Source organism: Acinonyx jubatus, chromosome D2 (assembly GCF_027475565.1).
Source record: "Acinonyx jubatus isolate Ajub_Pintada_27869175 chromosome D2, VMU_Ajub_asm_v1.0, whole genome shotgun sequence".
Classification (NCBI taxonomy): Eukaryota; Metazoa; Chordata; class Mammalia; order Carnivora; family Felidae; genus Acinonyx; species Acinonyx jubatus.
The window spans coordinates 72,851,340-72,865,755 of record NC_069393.1 but is presented as its reverse complement, the minus strand read 5'-3'; the positions used below and the strand labels follow the sequence as shown (position 1 = coordinate 72,865,755).

Genomic DNA, 14,416 nt, shown 5'->3' with positions numbered 1-14,416 from the left:
TGCTCACTACTTACTTAATCTTGGGCAAGTTTCTTAATCTGCCCGTGCTTCATTTGCATCATCTGTAAGATGGGGATTCTAAAATCGGCCTCATGTGGTTATTGTAAGAATTAAATGAGGTAATATACGTGTGTGTATTATGCACGCATCAGACACACCGTAAACATGCTGTGAGCTATTTCTACCTCCCTATTGTTGCTGATGCTAGCATCGTCACCGTCGTCATTGTTGTCATGCGTGTTAATATCCCATGGTGTCCAAATGGCTTTTCTAGGAACAGGCTACAGTGACCCGAGTGGTCAAGGTTACAGACAAGGATGTCTGAAACCACAAATGTCCTGAAATCACATTCTCGGGATTTCTAAGTCAAAGGCGAAGTGGATGGAACTAGGTGACCAAGTCCCTAAGAGATAGGACAAAAGGACGATGAGCTGAGTCCAAGAAGTGTATGAGGGAGCCGGGTCTGAAGACACTTCCTCTTCCCTACCGGGTACCAGCACTACTGTGGGTCTCGACCCTGAGGCTCTGGTCAGGGGGCCGCCCAAAGGGGCTGAGGGCCAGGCACCGGGAGCAGACGCGTCCCATCACCTTACCTCTTTCTGAAGGATTTTACAGCATACTCTGGAAAAAATATTACAAAATAGCAATTACTGAGAACATTTTAAAGCAATTCTCCAAAATGGCAAGAAAGTCTGCGTCTGATGTTCAGATGCATACAACTTTTTGTAGGTGTAAATGATGCATCAGGATCTCGAAGGACCAATTCAAGCAGCCTCTCCGTATAACGCGACCTTCTGGTCTACCACGGGACTGTGTCATCTAACGTAATGGTGCCCACTTTCAGGAGAGTCTTTCCACCATATATATAAATCTGTGTCTAGTTTGTTAGCTCAGTAAACGTTGTAGGAAAAAGTCAAATCATCGAAGACATCGGTAAAGCGAACTGGCCTTTTGGCTCTATGTAGACGAAAGATCTGAAGTGTTGATTTTCAACCAGCTGCTTTGTCTGTGCATAAACTACTACGTAGGCACTTTTCCTGCGCTCGATTATAGTGCTTTTCTTCTTTTAACAGAAAAAATCATTCACAACTCAGTGACACTGAAAAGTTTTGTTTTTATTTTACTTTTTTTTTTTTGAGGAGAAGAGTTAGGAGGCTATTTCCCTTGGGGAGTGCCTGTCTCTCTGCAGCCTGGTTTAGAAATGTCCAGGGTGCTCTCCTTTAAGGCAGATTCTCAGGCCCCACACTATTGACAAAGGCAGCATCTTGAACCTGTTGGAAAAAGCGGAGAGGTAGAGAAATAAATTTTAGGGCAAGAAATGTCTTTCAGGAAAATTAATGACACGTGGAGTGCCTCTCCATTCACAAAACGGGAGTTAGAGTCTTGTGATAAAATGTGCTCTAGATGTTCTGATAAAACTATCTCCAAAACTAGTTCCAAACTCTAACTCACATCAGTCTTTCTGGTTTGTTACATATTCTTGCCTGATTATGTAAGTTCTGGTTTTCATAAACTAGAGATTTAACTATTGCTAAAGAAGAGCATAGTTCGACGGTAAACTGTCTTTTTTGGGGGAATTAATTAGTATATAAATAAAGGAATGAATGCCTAGGAAAAAATACAAGTTTGAGCAGAAAAATGTTATCTGGAAAAAGGATTTTTCTCCCTTTTTAATATATATGTTTTACATAACAGGAAATTCTGTAGTTTATTTTTAGAAGGATGTAACATACATGCCTGAAGAAATAACCATAATCTGCTCTTTCATGAGAAAATAGTAAGACCTACTGAAATTCCTAAATACTACATTTTCTGGAAAGTTCCCAGCAATCACAAAGATAGCCTAGTATGAACAAAACTAATACCATCTGAGAACATAGCCACCAAGATCTTTAAATTCACAACCACCATATATTTTATTTCTTGAAGTTTTTTGTTGTTGTTGTTTATTTATTTATTTATTTAGAGAGAGACACAGAGTGCAAGCAGAAGGCAGAGAGACAGGGAGACACAGCATCCGAAGCAGGCTCCAGGCTCTGAGCTGTCAGCACAGATCCCGACGCGGGACTCGAACTCACGCACTGTGAGATCATGACCTGAGCCGAAGTTGGAAGTTGGACACTTAACCAACTGAGCCACCCAGGCGCCCCTCTTGAAATTTAAGGATAGAATATTCCTCGAATGTAGATGGCCCTTCTCTTCAATTTTTTTTTTGAATGCTTGTTTATGTATATTGAAAGAGAGAGCACGTGCGCGTGGGGAAGGGGCAGAGAGAGAGGGGGAGAGAGAGAGGATCCCAAGCAGTCTCCACCTTCAGTGCCTAGCCTGATGCGGGACTCCGTCCCACAACTGTGAGATCATGACCTGAGTCAAAATCAAGACGCTCAACTGACTGAGCCACCCAGGTGCCCCGCTCTTTTACTTTTGATAAGTAAACTCAACGTGATGGTTGACGAAGGGCAATAATGTCTGCACACCCATGTACTCTCCTTTAACTTTCTGGCATCTATCCTAATATTCTTTCTGTCTCTCCGTCAAGTTTACACTTAAGCTCTGAGGATGGCCTCCATTTCCCCCACCCCCCAATGTTTCCCAGCCTTTAAATACCTATCAACTTTCTGAGGGAAACTGAGCATGGTTACACTCAGAATTATTGATGTTTCTGAAATGACCAAAATGGATACAAATGTGCCCTGTTCTGCAAAGAAGACTGAATATCTGGATGATATGGTTAGGTAGAAATTTTACTAGTGTGTTGTCAAGTTTGATAACAGCCATGTTAACAGTTATTACATCAAAAATCATTGTGTTTTCTTACAAAAGTCTCTTACCGGAGGAATATTTCTGGATCTCATATACCTTAAATTCTTAACCTTGAATGCTGTTACTACCAATATCTAAGAAGGGAGCCACAATCTGATGGCTGTCCTGAGGACATTTACTTAGATACATCCAAAAGCAGAGATGAAAAAAGGAGAGGGAATAACAAGAACGAATGCTTGTATCTTTATTGGCCTAATAACATCATGATGTAAGAAGGCTCTCTGAAGAATTAAGTCATCTGAGGTCATGGTTTCCATTTTCCTTGCCCATAGATTGGAGAAAAACACTACTGGAGTCCGGAAGCCTGGGTCCTAATTCTGACCTTATGGCCAATTAGTTCTAAAGCATTGGGCAAATAATTTTTTTTAATTTTTTTAATGTTTATTTATTTCTGAGACAGAGAGAGACAGAGTGTGAGTGGGGGAGGAGCAGAGAAAGAGGGAGACACAGAATCCGAAGCAGTCTCCAGGCTCTGAGCTGTCAGCACAGAGCCCGACGTGGGGCTCCAACTCACAAACCATGAGATCGTGACCTGAGCCGAAGTCGGTTGCTCAACCGACTGAGCCACCCAGGCACCCCGCATTGGGCAAATAATTTACATCCTGTTGGAGTTAATTTCCCCATTTGCAAAATAAATTAATTAAACTACAAAAGCCCTACATTCACCTCTAGCATTAAAGCTTTAAAATGGACATGAGTGTGTGTGTGTGTGTGTGTGTGTGTGTCCATGACTAACAATATCCTCCATGTCTAACAATAAAGCCAGTTAATAATAAGTAACTGAGTAACCGACAATATCTTTCCATTTGTTCAGCTGACTGATAAACAAAACCCTATGTGGATATTTATTGCTTAAGAGAAATGCTTCCAGTCTGTGAGGTATAGGAATGGAATAGAAGAAAAGTTAGGTATTTGTCTCACAGCCAAACCAAACCCACAAACAAAGTCAGATTGATCTAAATGTTGGAGATCTTGGAGGTCTCTGTTCAGAACGCTTAGGCAGGAAGCAGGAGCTATGTGCTTGCCCCACAGAGTGCTTTGCAACAACAGTGGACAATTTGCCTTTACAAATTACTTTTATATTTCCAGAGCAGTTTACGTAACCAAGCGAAAATACACACAAGTGCTCTAGCTGCAGAAAGAAATTATTATTCCATGCTGAATGATCCACTGACGGCTCCTCGCTACAGAAGGATGGCCCTTTGTTCTTTAGGGCCTTAGCCAAAGTAAAGAGAATCATAGCAACCAATAAGCACATTACAGTGACATGCGTTTTCCCTTTGAAGTAAAGTACATAAGAACGTGTGTGGTATACACAGATATGCTATTGCTGCAATAATGTCCATCCAATGCCATAAAAATGATGAGATGTACTTCTTCCTATTGGAGAAATGTTAAAAGCTTACCTATCATCCTTGTTCCATCTTATTTTGCTATACCTCTGACTCAAATAGGCTGCTGAAGGCCTCAGAACCTTCCACTTCATTTTTCTATTGGAAGGGTCTGGAATTACATCATGAAATAACCCCGGGATTGATCAATTCTAGTCAACATTCATTTGTACTTCCTGCCTTGCAAAAAGGTGAATGGAAGGGGAGATGTGGTAAGTCATCTCAGGAGCCCTGGGGATTAATTAACTGAGTTAAACAAGAGGGGCAGGTAGGGAGAAGGGCCCAGAGAGGAGGAAGGCAGTTTGAAAGCACAGCCTCCAACAGAGGCATAGCTACAGGAGGTCAACAATCCCGTCGTCCTCCAAGAGGGCCGACAAGCTCTCAAACTCCACTCAAGGAACACCACCCAACCTAGAGGACAGAGAATCTGCTTCTTACCAGATGATGGGTCTCGAGCCAGTGTGCTAAATTTTTGACAGAAATGTAGTTCTTTAAGGAATGCAAGTTGACCTGGTATTTCTGAACAATGCCGAAGATGTAGTCCCTGAGTAAAAATAAATACAAGACAGATCTGTTCCAAGGCCGTAGAACATTTGACAGACGCTGTCATGAAAGAATTCACTATGGCTTATCACATCTATCGTCTGCTAGGGGATTCTGGAAAACAGTTAAGTTATAGAAGCTTGGATTTTCTCTTGTGTGTTTAATTTTTTAACCCTAAAAATTATTTTGATTATCCTTATTAAAGTTCTGTTATTAGTATCCTAAGGAATTGCTAGCCCAGGCAATGTGGAGAAGTGAATAATCAGTGTGTTTGGAGAAATGGTATCAGCTAAGTTGAGTGATACAAGAAAAGGATAGGTTTCCCTTAATAGCAGGGTATTTTGTCCAATTCAGCCATCTAATGACACCGTATGTTCTGTCAGAGAGTGATAGGAGTTATTCTGGAAGCCTTTCTGAAGTTGGACAAAGTTTTGGTATGTGCCAAAATGAAATTCCTACGGGCTGAATTCCACCTTCATCCCTTTGAAAACATTCGGATTGTAAGCTGTCGTACAATGAGGTTTACTGAAGGTTCTGTAGAAAAAGTAGCCTGCAAGTCAAATTATTCTAAAGGAAAAAAATCATTATTCCTTAAGCAATGCCTGTAAATTCTTGCCTTCTGGTCCCTGCATAAGCTGTTTCTCCCACCCAGACTGCCCTCTTGATATTGATGGCTGCATAAACAAATCATATCATATCATTCATTCATTCATTCACTCATTCATTCAATGAACATTTGTTGAAACCGTATTATATGCAAGGCATCGTTCCAGGTGGTGGACGATGAACAAAAGACGAAAATACCTATACTCATGGAGCTTCTATGCTAGTGAAAAGAGATGGATAATATCAAGTTTAAATGGCAGTAGCGAGGTAAGACTTGATGACAGGAAGTTTGTGCTACATGTCCCGTGCTTAGGATCCGTTTCTGCCACTGTGCTCTACCCAACCGCCCCCCCCCCCCGCCACCCATCCCCATTTCACTGACTTGTCTCAGCACCAGGTGGCCAAATAAAGAAGCTGCCTGGCAGGCACAGGACCAGCTTTTTGTCAGTCCAGCTGTCAACTCTTTCCTCTGCAGTGAGTTCTAGCTGGTGGACATCGCTGTGAGACCAAGGTCCATCCACATGCCCCTTCCTGACTTTTGGGCTTCCAATCTTCTGGTTTTACTCATCTGAGACTCCTGACACATAGTGAAGCTATTTGTTTCTGCCAAAAAGTTTGTGTATATCCATATGTCAGGGCAATTCTGCCCCCATACAAATTGGATAGTCAAGTACACGGCTTACAGCTGTACCCGCTGGAAGAATTTTCCTGCTCCACGGACTTTAGGCTAACTCCGATATATCATGCAAACCCGTGTGTGAACTAATCTTGCATTTTTTCCTGAAAAAAGGTCATACATTCCCCTCCTCCACCCCCTGCTGTCCTAGGTGTGAGTCGAAGGACGGGAGTTGGCACAGCAAAGGTGAATGCCATGTTTATCCAATATACTTGTGTCTTCCAGACACGATCCCAAATGTACTTGTCCTGATCCCAAAGGTACCATTTCATTATACAATGGATTGCTACTAGGCCCACCCAGCTTACGACACAGGATCTAGATTATGACGGACGGTTCCATATGCACAGTCCCTTGGTGTCCCACAGCACAGTCAAGTGCTCAATCTCTCCAAGGACCAAGTATCACTTCCAGGAGCTAATTTACAAGTGGTTCTCTGTCACCGAAGGCAGGACCTTGGTCCAGAACTTCAGACATCTACTTTGTGAACTTCAGATTGTGCCTTGAGATTAGGCTTGTTACATTTGGCCCAAGCTCCAGATCGGTTGTCCCATAGTTGGGACCTTAGTGGAGAAAATAAACTCTCAGGCATTTCCAGCTCTTATCACCTGCAGGCAATACAGCTTTCTGTAACCCCAGGGCCGTGCTCCAAGGAAGAACTTCCAGTGCTGGGTGTCAGAGTCAAAAACACACCAATCTGTGAGGTGGAGTGCACAAAGGAGGGAGAGAGTTAAGAGGATCTGAAGGGAACACCATCATTTTGCACAGGGATATAATGGACACCACGAGTGTTGCAGCTTTAAATCGTTGAGTGTAACTCTAGCAACTCCCCTGGGGATATCTCCTGTCATTCTTCCAGTCAAATGTTTTTCCTGAGTGAATAGTCTGGAGACACATTTCATTAGATTTCTATGAAGGTCCTACAGGATTGAGTCATCCATAGTGATTTTTCCCTCCTCCCCTGTTTTTCCATCCTTCTCCCTAACTCCTGATTCCAGGATATCACATTTCAAAATAAGCCCCCTACCATAAGCTTTTGTTTCGGGTGTGTCTTTCAAAGACACAGGCCAAGACTCCTGTTATCAAGAGGAACCCTAGGAAGCAGACCCTCAGGGCAGGATTTTGGATTTCATTCACTAGCCATATGAGAATAAGAATCCCATTGTTTGTGGTAAGTAGGGTGGTGATAACCCCCTGGATGTAGATACAGGCGAAAGTTATTTGTGGCACTTGAGTGTTATGGGGCCAATAATAATTAGATAGGTTATGGAGTGGCCTGGCCTTTGTGAAGTACTTTTAGAAATCTGGAAAAGGGGAATAAATAAGAAGCTCGGGTCATTAACTATCAATTTAAGGCATATAGTGAGATCCCGAGGGGTTCCCTGGCACATCAGGAAGCCCTACATCTTACACAGCCACAGAAGAGATTGCTTAAAATTAGACCCAGGTTCTGTTTGTGAAGGGACAGAACTATAAAGATATCTGTTTAGTTTATGCATTTGGGTTTGTTTATACCTCTGCCTTACATCAAGAATCTTAGCCTAGCCTCCCTTAAAGAAGAAACTGATTTTAAAAAAAAAAGGCCTATTGTAGGTGGTTTATTTTGGAATGTGAACTCCATGAAGCGGGAGTAAGGCATAAGGATAGCAAAACAGAGGAGTAGGGGAAAACTATTCTGGATGACTCAATCCAGTAGGAGCTTCACAAAAGCCTTAGGAAATGCATCTCCAAAGTGTCTGCTCAGGAAAGAATGGAAAAAGCATCGACTCTTTGGCTCCTCTCCTTGGTTAGTCAGAGATCGCTCCAAGGAATGTTAACTCCCTTCCGCTCCTGGATCATGCATGTGTTAGTTCCACCTGGTTTCTGTAGGGTGTCCAACTCCATGGTGTTGGAGAAACCCGAGGGCAGGAAGCAAGAGAGGCAAGACATGGTCGGTTCATATGTGCACAAGACTGCTTGAAAACTTCACGTAACTGTTCCCCAGAGCAATGGTTAGAGGAAGAAGTGGGGCCCAGACAGTTTGAAGTAATGCACAAAATATACCTGGTACAGCTAGGAAAGACAGCGTTTCAGGGAAAGGGAAATGATAAATTGTGTCAAGTGATGCTAATAAGTAAGATGAGGGCTAAGGATTAACCTTCAGCAACACTGGAGGTCATGGTGACCTTGACAAGAGCAGTTCTAATGGAGGGATGGGGGCCAAAGGCTGATTCATCCACCTAGACTGAGCTTCTCTTCAATGCGGCTCTGAAAAAATAAGGCACAAGATAGTGACGCCCTCAATTTCTGCCGCGTAACTTTCACATCTATCTTGGCAATCGTCCTTGGCTTCTTCCCCTTAGTTGCAAGAGAGGAGGCAGTTCTCTTCCTGTCCAAGGGCTATCCTCTCTTCTCGCAGCTTCTCAAAGTCTTCAGCCTCTTTATTCACTTTTCCTTCGATGTATAAAAAGTCTGGAGTGCAGGGAGCATTTAAACATGCTCAGGTCTCCCCCAGCTCCACATTCCCTTCTAGATACAACTTGCTTTTCTCTCCCCAACTTCCCTTGAAAGAGCTTCTCCCTTCACTATCTCTGTGTTCTCACTCCCGATGGATGGGTCGCTTTCTCACCCTCTGGTTTCCAGGCCCCACCCCCACCACGACTCTGTAAGGGCTCTTCCCAAGCTTGTCAATAACCTCACTGTTGGCTCCACCTTCTTGGTCTGGTATTTCCCTCCTTCCCTGTCTTAAACTCTCTGCAGCTCTAGATTTATGGGACCATTTCCTCTTTCCCAACACCCTTTCTTCCACTTGCTTCTTTGGCAATGCATTGTCCTGGCTTTTGTCCTACTTCTCTGTCCCCTTCCTCTCCCCTCGCCCTTCCTCACTACCCCCCACTTCTTTTTCCTCTGCCTAGATGGTCTCCTTCACTTCTGACTCCTTTGTTCTCCTCCTCGTTCCTTCTTCTGGCTTCTACAGCCATTCCTCTATGCTAATGACTCCCAAATCCATGTCTCATATCCATGTCAGTCTCCCCCCACCCTCCACCCTGGCCCAGTGGATTTGAATTTGAAGGCACTTGCGTGCCTTCAAAGCATCTTGAATTTCAGCTTGACTCATGCAACTCAACACCCCCTCCCCCTCACCAAACTACACTTCCTGCTGAGCTCCTTACCTTGTTAAACAGTGCCACCTTCCCTCCGCCAGGACCACGCTTGCCCTTGTCTCTCTCTCTCTCTCTCTCATTACTTTCATCTAATCAATGAAACAAGCTTGTCAACACTAACCCCTAAATTGTTCTAGGATCTATCCAGTCTTTGCCACGTACACAGGCAGGCTGGTACAGGCCACCACAGCCACAGGGGGTGTTACAGCCAGTGTTCATGTTGATTGGCCAGTGGCCCTAAAGCACTGATTGTTAAGAATTATTAATATCACCCTTATCTGCCACCTCTTTCCCGGTACAGGCTGCCACTAGCTATGAGTTGAATTGGAGCATGACTCCCTGTTCTTCTTGCTTTCAGTCTCTGGTTCATTTACTACTCATCATTGACCACAGTAATGTTTCTAAAATACAAATGTGTTCATATCACTGCCCTCCTTAAAACCTGTTGCTGACTTCTTATGTCCTCTATGCCTAGAAAACTGCCCCCACCCCCCTTTTTTTCCCAACTGGTTAACTTGTGCTCAGCCTTCAGGCCTCAACTTATAGGTCAGTTCCCCTGGAATCCTTTGACCGCCCACTCAAGTCTTGGTTGCCCTCCATTTCTCTCATGATATACTCTATTTCTTTTTTTTTTTTTAATGTTTCTTTATTTTTGAGAGAGATAGAGAGACAGAATATGAGCAGGGGAGGGGCAAAGAGAGAGGGAGACATAGAATCCGAAGCAGGTTCCAGGCTCCAAGCTGTCCGCACAGAGCCCGACGCGGGACTGGAACTCACAAACCATGGGATCGTGACCTGAGCTGAAGTCGGATACTTGACTGACTGAGCCACCCAGGTGCCCCACTATTTCTTTGATTGAGACAAGTTGACCCACACTCTCCCTCTCTTCATCTCACGTTATATCTGTAATCCGTGCCACCAAGGCTTTCATCCCCACCACCCTTCTGAAGCCACACACACCAAAGTTGCCATCTTGCCAAGCCCAGGGGAGAATCTGCAGTTTTCACATTCCTAGACTTCTCAGCCACATCTGACACTGCTGGCCACAACTCCCACCTGGAAACGCCTTACTCACTTGGCTTCGGGGACACTAACCTGTCTCGGTTTTCTTCCTACCTCATTCTCCATCCCTTCTCAGCCGGCTTGGCTCCTCTACCAGACCTCTAAGTGTTGGAGTCCTCAGCCGCCTTCTCTTCTTTGTGTTCACCTCCCCCCAGAGGAGGCCATCTAGCCTCAGGGCTTTAACTACATTTATATGCTGATGACGCCCATATCTCCAGACCTGACCTTTACCCTGAACTCGAAATGCTCTATCCAATTGCTGTTAGACATTTCCATTTAGATGTCGAACAGGCATCTTTTTCTTAATATGCCTGTAGTGGGTTGCATGGTGGTCCCCAGAGAGACAGGTCCACATCCTAACCTTCAGAAACCGTCAATGTCTTCTTATTTGGAAGAAAGTTTCTCTGCCAACGTGATTAAGCTAAAGGTCTCAAGATGTGATCATCCTGGATTAGCTGAGTGTGTCCTCAACCCAATGACAACTGTTCTTTCATAAGAGATAAACAGAAGACAAGGACACAGGGCCGAAGGTTGTGTAAAGATGGAGGAAGAAGGTAGAAGTTACGCAGCCCCAAGCTGAGGCACGTCTGACCCCAGTAGAAGCCGAAGAGGCAAGAGATGTATTTTCTCCTAGAGCCTCCAGAGGAAGCACGACCCTGCCGACATCTTGATTTCTGACTTCTGGTCTCCAGAACTGTCATAATGCCCAACCAGCGTTCTTGATTTCCTCCCTCAAGTCTTTTTCTCTCATCTTCCTCCTCTCCATCAAGTGTGCTAAACTCCATCGTATTCCTCTGGTCTAAACCCCTAGGAGTTATCCTCGGTTCCTCTCTTTCTATCCCACCTCACAGCTGTAAGCTTTCTCCTCTCTGCTTTTTAAGTTACTCCAACCCTAATCACTTCTCGTCCAACCAGCTGTTACACATGGTTTCAGGCTGGTTGAAGACTGCTGCCTTCACCTCCTGGGTAGTTCCTTGGTTTCATTCTTCCTTGAACCACTACAGGGCACTCTTAAACTCACCGCCATCTCATCTCTGATTGAAACTTGCCAGTGGCTTCTCAAGTCCTCAGACTAAGCGTGGTACCAAAATGGGCTCCCCTTGAGCCCCAGACGGTCTCGCCCAACTTCACCCCCACTCTGCTCCCTCTTGGCTACCCTGCTCCCGATGCTTAGGCCACCTACCTGTTCCTTGAGAGCACCAACTCCTGCCTCTCACAGGTGCTTATACCTGCCACTTCCCCTGCTTGAAAGGCTCTTCTCCAAAGTTCTCCCATGGTCTGCTTCTTTTGTCCATTAGACCTCTCTCCTCCAGAGCATTCTCTGGACATCCTATCTAAAATGACCATCCAGGTCTTTTTGTCATCTAGCCTACTAAACCATTTTACTTCTTCAAATATGTTTTTAATGTTTATTTATTTTTGAGACAGAGAGAGACAGAGCATGAGCCGGGGAGGGGCAGGGAGAGAGAGGGAGACACAGAATCCAAGACAGGCTCGAGGCTCCAAGCTGTTAGCAGAGAGCCCGATGTGGGGCTCGAACTCGTGGACTGTGAGATCGTGACCTGAGCCGAAGTCAGACGCTTAACTGACTGAGCCACCCAGGTGCCCCTAAACCATCTTACTTCTTCATGGTACTTATTATCTAAAATCATATTATTATACATTTGCTTGTTTATCGAGTGTCTCCCTATTATAATGTAAGCTCTGTGAGGGAAAGGGCTTGGCCTGTTCTTCAAACAACCCTCAGAATCCAGAAAAATGCCTGACATACAGTAGACCCTCAATATATATTTGTTCAATTTTTTTTTGTTGTTTTTTTTAAATTTTTTTTTAATGTTTATTTATTTTTGAGACAGAGAGAGAGAGAGCCCAAGCAGGGGAGGGGCAGAGAGAGAGGGAGACACAGAATTGGAAGCAGGCTCCAGGCTCCGAGCTGTCAGCACAGAGCCCGTCGCGGGGCTCAAACTCACGAGCCGTGAGATCATGACCTGAGCCGAAGTCGGATGCTTAACCGACAGAGCCACCCAGGCGCCCCTGTTGAATGTTTAGATAAATGAATTTTAACAGACTCTTTACCTGTAGCTTCCTTGCGATAGTCCTCAAGTCTATGTGTTAACTCAGTGGACGCATAAGTGAATGTTTCCTTGATTAAATCAGCCAGAACTCTCTCCCTCCTCTGAACTCATACGTGACATTCCTTTCTATGTCACCACATCATCCTATCATTGAGGCAGTTCATTTATACCTGCCATCTCTCTTATTGGCCACAAACTCCTTGAGCCCAGGACCACAGTCTCTGTCCTCTTCAGTTCGCAACAACATATTTTGTCATACTTTACAGAGAATGGTACTTCAATAGCTATTTGGTGATTAACCGGCTGAATGAGCGAATGAATGAATGACTGAAAAGGACACAGCCTGTCAACGTCTAAACTTCCACCCGCTTAAGACTGTTGAATCCTTCCAGATTTGTCCCAGATCTGCTTTAGCTCTCCACCAAATCCACCACTCGAGGTATGAGAGTATCAAAAAAACTTCATTCCTTCCCTCTGTGCAGTGAATAAAAGAGGCAGCAAGTAGCAAAACACTCATGATACCCATGGGCCTATTGGACTCTTTTTTGGCCACTAACTCACTTAATTTGGTGTAGTTTAGCACATTACAAGATTGTTCAAGAGTACTATAAATGATGTCAGATACCATCAGAAACCACTTCAGAAAATCATTGCCTGTAGCCGGATCAAAAGGTGAACACCTGGAAACTAGCAATGCTAGAAAAACAGAATAAATCATTTTTTTCTCTACCCCTTAGATATTTGCACCTTTTTGCTCTAAGGAATGTCTATATGAACTTAAATGTTAAGCTTCTATAATATAGTTATAAAGCCTTTGTATAATACGAAAACACTTTGGTGCCTGATTAAAGAGGAATTCTCCCGGGTTCTCTCACTCCTGTTTGCAGTGTTCTGGGCTGTTTTCAGGTCATTTTATTTATTCAGGTCATTTGTTCAGGCTATTCTATTTTGCTGCTACTTTCAACATAAAAGCAGTCGTATTTAGCCCAATCACCATCTTGAGTTTCCAAGGGATGAACTTAACCAAACTTTGTGAATTTTAAATGAAGTATTTTAAAATTGACATTAAAAAGCAACGTGGCAACGTTTAACTGTTTTGAGCCCACCAGTGTAGGCAGGAGGCAGGGCTTGTAACATAATGCTTTTACACCTTTATGTTTCTCTCTGTCTCAGAAGACAGTTGCAAAAGCAGGTTGGCTGAACTGAGTTCTTGTAGGAACGGCAGTTAATTTCAATCCAATTATTTATTTCTTGGAGCGTTCGCTCACTCACTTCTGCCTCCTCAGTGCCTCACAAAATGGTGAGCGTGGTCAAGAGGACCTTGCCTCCGCTGTCAGCGTGCCTGGGGAAGGTAACTTACACTAAACTGTGAGTAGATACCCAGCCAGCATCCAGCCATGGACATCTCTGCTGCAACTCTCCCTACCAAGAGATGCCAAAGCTGGGCTTTCTTAAAGTGGTGTGGGAAGAGGAAATGAGATGTGGGAAAAATTAAGACTTTTGGGGGGTTGTTTTATTGCTCGGACGTGGTTTATCTGAAATTTTGCGAACTTGATATGCTATTGTGTTAACGCATCCAGGCTGCAGAGTTCAAAAAGAGATGGTTTGTTTGAAATTATGGCACCGAAATGTGTTTCCACTTAAGATTTTACAAAACAAATGCTTTGGAGATTTGGAGAAGGGCACAGCACGGAAAGAAAGATCTTTCACATTTTAATGTTAACATTCACTTCTCGGCGCTCAGAGGAATTCAGCCCAGTACAGAGAGAGAGGAGAGAGAGAGAGAGAGCCCAAGCAGGGGAGGAGCAGAGAGAGAGATTGTGCGACCATCACATCTGTGGAGCCCGTTTTGGATTCATCTCGGTCTTGAGTGGAACGTTCAGAAATGCCCAGGAGAGTTTTGTTCCTCTGCAAAGTGAACCTACTTCGCTCTGAAGACACTTCTGAAATAAGACCGTTACTTTCTTGAAATGTCACTAGACCGGAATATATTGTGAATTGTGTGTCCCTGGACTCCGTTGTTTAAAAAATGGAAAACTATGAAATTAATCAACCGATCAAAAATGTGTTTCCAAGTGAACAGTTTGCTCCCTAGAT

General features: G+C 44.0%; 1 long non-coding RNA gene across 1 annotated transcript; it reads right to left on the bottom strand.

Annotated features, from left to right (window-relative positions):
* Nucleotides 1–1,107: 1,107 nt before the first annotated feature.
* LOC128312651 (uncharacterized) lies at nucleotides 1,108–9,371 on the bottom strand. The gene is made up of 3 exons (XR_008292199.1): nucleotides 9,192–9,371; nucleotides 4,653–4,758; nucleotides 1,108–1,271 (listed from the first exon to the last, which is right to left on the bottom strand). It is a non-coding gene; the product is annotated as an uncharacterized LOC128312651 (long non-coding RNA).
* Nucleotides 9,372–14,416: the final 5,045 nt, after the last annotated feature.